This window comes from Heliangelus exortis, chromosome Z, assembly GCF_036169615.1.
Source record: "Heliangelus exortis chromosome Z, bHelExo1.hap1, whole genome shotgun sequence".
In the NCBI taxonomy this organism is placed as follows: Eukaryota; Metazoa; Chordata; class Aves; order Apodiformes; family Trochilidae; genus Heliangelus; species Heliangelus exortis.
In genome coordinates this window covers 27,544,995-27,553,447 of record NC_092454.1, presented here as the reverse complement: position 1 = coordinate 27,553,447, position 8,453 = coordinate 27,544,995, and positions in this window count along the sequence as shown.

Sequence of the window (8,453 nt, the reverse complement as noted above, 5' to 3'; positions counted from 1 at the left end):
TTCACACAAGTCCTGCTATTGCTCACCTTTTAACAGGTATTACTGGCAGCTGTGGGCCAGATGCAACAGAGCTCTAACCAGTTTGATAAGCACTAGTGTCAGTTCTGGAGTCAGAACTCCATATCCACTCCAAAAACTTCAGCTTCTAAAGTATATATAGTATATATAGGAGTTGAAGTAAGAAAAATATTTAACTAAAGAGTGATCCTGAGCCATGAAAATTGACTGTGGCTACACTTTATCTTTAAAAATTAATTAGGAAAGCACATGGGGTTGCTTAAGCCCCTGAAATTAGTGTGATTCTTCAGGGTGTTTGAGCTTAGCTGTCTCAAGTTAACAGTGCCAGTTACTTACACAAGCTCTAGTTCCCAAAAGGTTATTGAACCTTCTGAGAATACATGAACTAAGATACACTTTCAACATGTGGGCAAAGGCAAAAATTAACCTTTTCTGTGCATTGGTGTAGTATTTATAATACGAGATTCCATCTATTCATAGACACAAGTATCTTGACTGTCAGTGGTGTTAAGATCCTAGTAATGACATCTCCACTATGTCTGCACAGTGTCTTTCAAATTCAAGGCCCACCAGCAAAAGTAAGAGGTTAAGGTTACCTTGCCAGATCCTTGTCTCTGACAGATCCATAGTATGGACTGGGGCACATACCAATAATGAATCTTTCATAACATTAGCCCAAGTGTTCTCTTAGGTTAAATCCTGTCTTGGAAATTTGTAATAAGTGCAGGAGAAGAATTAGGTACCTGACAACTGGATCTGGAGCTGTGAGGAAGATTTGCTTAGGTTAAACAGGAAATGCTGAGAAAGATTGCAGGAACCCGAGTATATTCAAGATTCAGTCTATTTCACAGTCTCTTACCATAGTCCATACATGCTGAAAAAATGTGGTCAGAGCCATATGAATTAGATGGTCTGAATTTCAAGGTCCCCAGATGTTGACTCTGTGTAATCAAATTCTTTTAACTTATTTGAATATAAGCTAAATTTATTTATGAAGTTACTCCTTCATAAACTTATTAAGTATTAAGCCATATTTGGAATTTCTTATTAAAAAATACCCACTGTGTTGAATTTCTTTTCTATTTTCTAGAATACATACTAATTAGAATAATAGGTAATTTTACTTCCTAATTAATTTTCTTTGAAAAAAAATGCATTGCTTATATCTAAATATAACAGAACAAGTTTGGGGAGTTTTAGTTAACCCTACTGATATGCAAACTCATGCGGAGAGACCTTTGAAGATTTACACAGCAAGAAAAAAGTCAAGACAGTGGAAAGTTTAGGGGGAAAAGTCAAGCTATTTAGATGTGTAATGGCTCTCCTGAAACTACAGGACTGTGTTTCAGTAATCTTGGCATTTTGTAGGTTCACTGCTTTCTTCTCTCCATGCTAATATTCCGTGGAACTTATTCTTTGTTCCCCTGTATTCCCTTTCCAGTGTTGTAACCTTCCTTAAATATGAATTGCAGATTTTTTCAGGTTTTGTACTTTCAAGTACAAAAGGTATATTTGTATTCTTATAACAAGCTTTCATATCATCATCAGACTCATTTTCTGCTTTCTTCCAGCTCTTCTGTATTGAGAATAATTGCATGATAACAATTAATAGAAGCAATGTTTTTTTTATGATGGTGCCTAGAATCAAGTTTTCAGCTTTAAAATTCTGACTACATATATACAGATCATATTACTGTTGGGAAACATTTTATTACTTTCATCATCAGGGCTGCTGCTCTCAACATCACAACTGTTTCAATAAATCTACTGTAATAGTGAAAAGACATCACATTTTGCTTTCAGTAAATTTACCGTTCTTTGGTAAGGCTGCAAGCAACTGGGAAGTAATTGATCTGTAATTAGCATGGCAACTCCACAAGGTATATTACACTGGGATTTCATCACTTATCTGCCCAGTGCTGTGCATCCTGCTTAATAACATTAAATTATTTAGCTTTTCTCTTCAAATTGAAATGGTTTTATGCATCCTTCATTATTTTAGGAACTCTCCAAAGATGAAAATAACATAAATTATGATGATCTGTTGCCAGTAGAATTATTGCCAAAGAGATCATTTTTCACACATGCCTTGTGATGTCCATGCTTAGCAAGCCATTGTCTGACTATGCCTGTGAATGAACACTGTGAAAACCTCTTTGATCTGCACTCAGTTTGTCTTATTTTTCACTTGGCTGCACTAAGCTTCCTGATATATGTGACTGCCATAGCTGAATTCTTCAAGACCTGTGTTAACTAAGGGCACAACTTTAGCATAATGTGGTGCAGCATCACCACCATCATCTACATCACAGTTTCCAATTATTCAGGCTCTGCCTGACAGCGTGCTGCAGGAAATGCATGGGTCCACAGTGAGAACAGTAGCATTTTGATATAGATTTTTATAGGGTGACTTTAATATTGTAGAGACATATGAACCATATGATTTTTTTCAATGCTCTATTGCTTCTTAACTGTGAAGAATGGCAAGAAGGAGATAGCATGAGTGCTTGTTGACCTGGGGAAAGAAGTGGCCATAGTTTAATCTATGTAATTTAAGACATAATTTCTTCAATAAATGAGGAAGAGAGAGATGTCACAAACCATTTGTCACTCAGCTGCATTTTCTTTTCATCAACTCTTACATTAATCAGTTCACGAAGAACTTGAAAGGAGAGCTTGTCACTTGAACTCAGAAGTGTCAGGATGGTTATGTATTAGTTCATATGTAACCTCTGAATCTTTATTAATTCCTGCCGCATAATTGACAGAGAAAATGCTCAGAATAGAATAGCAAGGTGCTTCAGTACTGCTGTATATAGTGACATGACTACATTTTAACTTCTGGTTTCTATTCCATTCCTTACACATTCAAAGTCTGGCTTTTTCTCCACAGCTGTATAACCATACAGAGGTTTTTGATGACCTGATCAGATTGATGTTCTGTGTTGTTACTATGAAACATAACAATCAGAACAAGTACTTAAAAAAATCCTCCTGGTACATTTTTCGTATCACCTGATTTGATTTGGTCATTGCTTTGTCATGCCTTCTGAAGTGTCTCACCATGCCAGCTGTATGAAAGAAAATGCCTCAGTATTTTTGCTTATTCTTTTACTGTCAATCACTAATACACCTCACAGAATCACAGAACTGTTGCTGTTGGAAAAGACCTCTAAGATCCATCTAAGTGCATCTGCCAGAAGAAACCACCAGGCCTACTAGGGCATGTCCTGAAGTGCCACATCTACACAGTTTTTGAAAACCTTCAGTGATGGTGACTCCACCAGCGCCCTGGGCAGCCCATTCCAGCACCTGACTACTCTTTCAGTAAAGAAATTCTTTCTTATATCTAATTTAAACCTCCCATGGTGCAACTTGAGGCCACTTCTTCTAATTCAATCATTATTTACTTGAGAGAAGAGGCCACCACCCACCTCCCAACAACCTTCCTAAAGGTAGTTTTAAAGAACAATAAGGTTTTCTTTCACTGTCCTCTTCTCCAGACTAAGCAATCCCAGTACCTTCAGATGCTCTTCATAAGATTTGTTCTCTAGAGCCTTTGCCAGCTTCAGTGTCCCTCCTTGGGCATGCTTCAGCACCTGAGTGTCCTTACTGTTGTGAGGGGCCCAAAACTGAACACACTACTAGAGATGCCTCACCTCTATTCATGGAAAGGTGATGGGACGTATCATTGTGGAGGCCATCTCATTCTGGAGGCCATCTCTAGGCACTTGGAAGAAGAGAAGGTTATCAGGAGTAGCCAGCAGGGGAAATATACTAAGGGGAAATCTTGCTTGACTAACCCAATATCCTTCTGTGAAGGTATGACCAAATGTGTAGATGAAGGAAGAGCAGTGGATATCATATACCTTTACTTCAGTAAAGATTTGACATGGTCTCCCATACCACCCTCATGACAAAACTCAAAAAATGTGAGACAGGTGATTGTCCTGTGAGGTGAAACTGGCAACTGGCTCAACAGGGCTGTGATCAGTGGCAGAGTCCAGTTGAAGACCTGTGGCCAGTGGTGTTGCCCAGGGATCAGTACTGGGTCCAGTTTTGTTCAATATCTTCAACAAATTGGATGATGGGATGGAGTGTACCCCTGAGCAAGTTTGCTGATGATACGAAGATGGCAGGGGTGGCTGACATTCCAGAAGGCTGTGCTGCTGCCCAACAAGATCTGGACAGGCTGAAGAGCTGCACAAAAATTAACCCCATGAAAATCAATAAGGAGAAGTGTAGAGTCCTGCATCTGGGCAGGAATAACACCAAACACCAGTACAGATTAGGGGACATCCTGCTGAAAAAAGCTCCATGAAGAATGACCTTGGAGTCCTACTGGACAGTAAATTCTCCATGGGTCAACAATGTGCCCTTGTGCCAGAGAGGGCCAATGGTATCCTGGGGTGCATGAGGAAAATTGTGTCCAGCAGATCTAGGGAGGTTCCCCTGTTCTGCTCTGCCCTGGTGAGACCACAAGCGGAATGCTATTGATACAGCATTTTTTGGAGGGCTCCCAGTTCAAGACAGACAGGGATCTACTGGAGAGAGTCCAAAGGAGAGCCACAAGGATGGTTAAGGGACTTGAGCATCTTTCCTGTGAAGAAAGACTGAGAGAACTGGGACTGTTTAGCCTTGAGGAAAGAAGTCTAAGACAGCATCCTATTTATGTCTATAAACATCTGAAGGGTGCATATCAAGAGGATGAGGCCAGTCTCTTTTCAGTTATGACCAGTAATAGGACAAGGAATAATGGGTTTGCTCTAGAACATATGAAATTCCACCTCAACAGGAGGAGAAAATTCTTTACAGTGATGGTGACAGAGCAGTGGAACAGGCTGCTCAGAGATATTTTAGAGTATACCTCCCTGGAGATTTTCAAAGCCTGCCTGGATGAATTCCTGTGTGGCCTGCCCTGACTAATCCTGCTTTGGCAGGGGCATTGGATGAAGTGGTCTCTAGAGGTCCCTTCCAACCCCTAACATTTTATGATTCCATGCGGTCTCACCAATGCTGAGTATGGGGGCACAACCCCTTCCCTTCTCCTGCTGGCCACACTATTTCTTATTCAGGCCAGGATCTTGTTGACCTTCTTGACCACCTGGGAACACTGCTGGCTCATATTCAGATGGGTATTGACCAGCACCCCCGGGTCCTTTTCCTCCCAGCAGCTTTCAAACCACTCTTCCCCAAGTCTGTAGTATTGCATGGGGTTGTTGTGACCAAAATTCAGAACTCAGCACTTGGCCCTGCCAAACCTCACACAATTGGCCTTGGTCCATCCATCCAACGTGTCATGGTCCTACTGCAGACCCTTCCTATCCTCAAGAAGATCAGCGCTGTAACCTTGGTGTTCAGTCTTGGTGGCTCCAATCTTGGTGTCACCTGAAAACTTAATGAGAAAGCACACTGTCCCCTCATCTAGATCTTTGGTTAAGATGTTGAACAAAACCAGTCCCAAAACTGACCCCTGGGGGAGAAGAGCAGTGACTGGCCACTGACTGGATTTAACTCCACTTACACCATCAGTCCTGCCTCAACACTTCGAATGGTCTGATGGCAATGATCCATTTCTATTATATACACACTTTACATTTCATGCTTTCAGTATTTACATGTCTCTTTTTGAAGCAACACTTCTGAAATTCACCTCTCCATATTATAGTTGGAAAGTGGCTCGCAGAGCAATAGAACATGAGCTGTGGGGGTTTTTTTCTGCTTTCCACTGCTAGCATATGTCTCAGTGATTTGCAAGTTTCCCCACAGCCTGTTTTCTAGTAAAAATTACACATGTGATGGCAAATAGACATCTTCCCAAATGTCTCACCAGATCTCTGTTGTGCAGAGCTTCACAGATGGTGCTCAGCCTGGTGCCAGGTTTTCTGTGAATGGAAGTGGGTAAACAGGTCTTGAGTACAAAATGCCTGCAAACCGCTCCTAACATGCAGTACTCAAGTACATTTTCCAGTGGTTGTTATTGGACCCCTGAACTGCTGACAGGAATTTTGACTACGATCGTTCTTGACGTAAGTTAAATTAAGTAAAGTCCTGAACTCTGAATACATTCATTTAATTATCTTACTTACTCAAATATTTATTATTTTCTCTGCCTATAATACCTGCAAATCTTCCTAACTCTGATCCTAATCTTCCTTTTTAATCTCTTAGCTAAGCAGGAATTACAGATTGCAAATTCATGCATTAGTTTGCTCACTTGAACTGCATACAAGAAGCAAGACCTGTAACCATGGGAGCTGGATGTTTTGTACTTCCAAGATTTACAGAGTTAAGAATTATGGGTAGTGTGGTGTATCCCAAAGAGCAGAGTTCTGTCACTTTTCACTTGCCTCAACTTACTGTGTAATGGGAGGGTGACAAGTTAGAACTTTTTGAGCAAGTCTCCCTACACAGAGCAGTACCATGGAGGTGCTTTGGGAGCCTCAGTTAGTGAGAATTAACCCGAAATATATTACTGAAACAGAAAAAGGAAATTAAAAGAAGCTCTAATAGCATATGCTGTGAATCTCTTTGTAGGTCCAAGATACTTAGGATGTAGAATTAGAGGCGGGAGTAAGAAAAGCAGTAAGACCTGACCAGTTTAAGCTGGTTTTACCCTTTGCTGTCCCCTCTAGGTTTTGTTGAGCTCAGCCATTCCTTAGATCCAGTTGCATAAAACAACTGCCCTTATTTGACTTCTCCCAGGCTTTGCAGATCAGAGTCATTGTGCAAATCAAAGACAAGCTGAATTGTATTGTGATGCACTAATGGGGCAAGGTAAAAAGCCTCTGAACACACAACTAAACGGCAAAGGTGGGGGACTGCAGGCAATCACAGGGGAGTGTGCTGTGGCCCTGGGCCCTGATATGAATGTCTGGCATGGCCTTTGTGGATGGCTGCAGGTAGCCCCCATGCTCTCTACCTTTCCTTGTCTTACAGGCACTTCTGAAGAGTTGCCTCCTCTGGCCTGTGCTTGGCTTAGTTATTGACAGGGAAGGTGTCAACATAAACTGTTCATATGTTTGCCATGCAGTTTTCATGGTGTGTACAGAAGATGGCAAAGAGAGTTTAAAGCTGTCAAGCCTGATCTCATCTGTGCTCCCAGAGGTGGGCTTTGGTATACTAAAGAAGTTCTCCCTATCTTTTTTCAGAACTATGATTTGAAAAAACAGTTATATAAATATACAAAGATTAGTACCTGGCTCAGGAGGTTGGTAGTGACAGTTTACTGATTTAAATCCAGCCTTTCCAGATGCCCCAAACTGACTAGTAAGTGACAGCCTGGTGGACTGGGAAATACAGTCTTGGTGCCACTGCTCCAGAGCAAACAAAAGGGGCAACTGTCCTGCCCCCCAGATCCCACTGTTAACACAGTGGGCTGGCAAAAGGGACTCCCACATAGGGTCTGGATGATTTCCCACACAACACTTTTTGCACTGGGCCTGCTAAGCAAACTGATGAGGTGTGTGTGTGTGTCCAGACAGGGTAGGGATCACAGCAGGATCAGCAGGACAACATGGTCCTGCAGCCCAGGTGGGAGAGAGCACCTCACCTGGGGGCAGAATGAGGGGAAAGTGGGTAGTGCCATCCTAAATCCAGGCAAAAAGGCATCTTGAGCCATCCACAATAATTAAGTAGGAGCAAATTTGACAAAGGAGAGAAAGCAAAGTGAAACACTAGTTATTTCCATAACCAAAAGTGAATGGAAATGGTCTGAATTCTGATGATTCTACACATGGGTAGATTCTACTCATGGGTATTCTTCCAGTAGAATGGAAGAACATGAAGGGCCTACTCAAGAACACATACATATAGCCTGCCAAAAAAAATTTGATCACAGCAAAAAATAAGGAAACATATGGACAGATTTTAGCAAGAGAAAAATGTAGCCAAGTTCACTGACCTTTATTTTAATTTTCTTCTGTTCTCAGCCTAATGAGGAGTGAAGGAAATGGCATGTGCTAATCCCAGCTGGTACAATCTCCAAGAAAGGTGCAAAATCTCCCTAAAGTAGAGAAAATTGAATGCAGTCAGAAGCCTGTGTAATCTGTGGCCTCTATCCCCTGCTTCCCTCCCCCCCACCCTGCTCCTTGTCTTTCCAAATAAAGCTCTCCTGATACTGTCAGGGGCCACCAAATGAGTCAACAAAGAACTTGCAGTGTGACAGAGAGGTTGGGTTTTTTTGTTTTGTTTTTTATTTTTAATATATTAATAGATCTCATAGAAAGATTACTTCAATGAGATAAGAATTTATTTGAAATGCTGGTGGATATTTTTTCATGCGGCAATGAAGAAATCCTGATTTTTTTTTTAGTGTGTTGTTCCATTTCCAGTGCCTTTTCATATCATTTGATAGAACCCAGCAGAGCAATAGGGGAATATTGCTAGGGAGAGCACTAGTTTGGAGTTTAAACTGACTTCTGGAGGTCTGCATT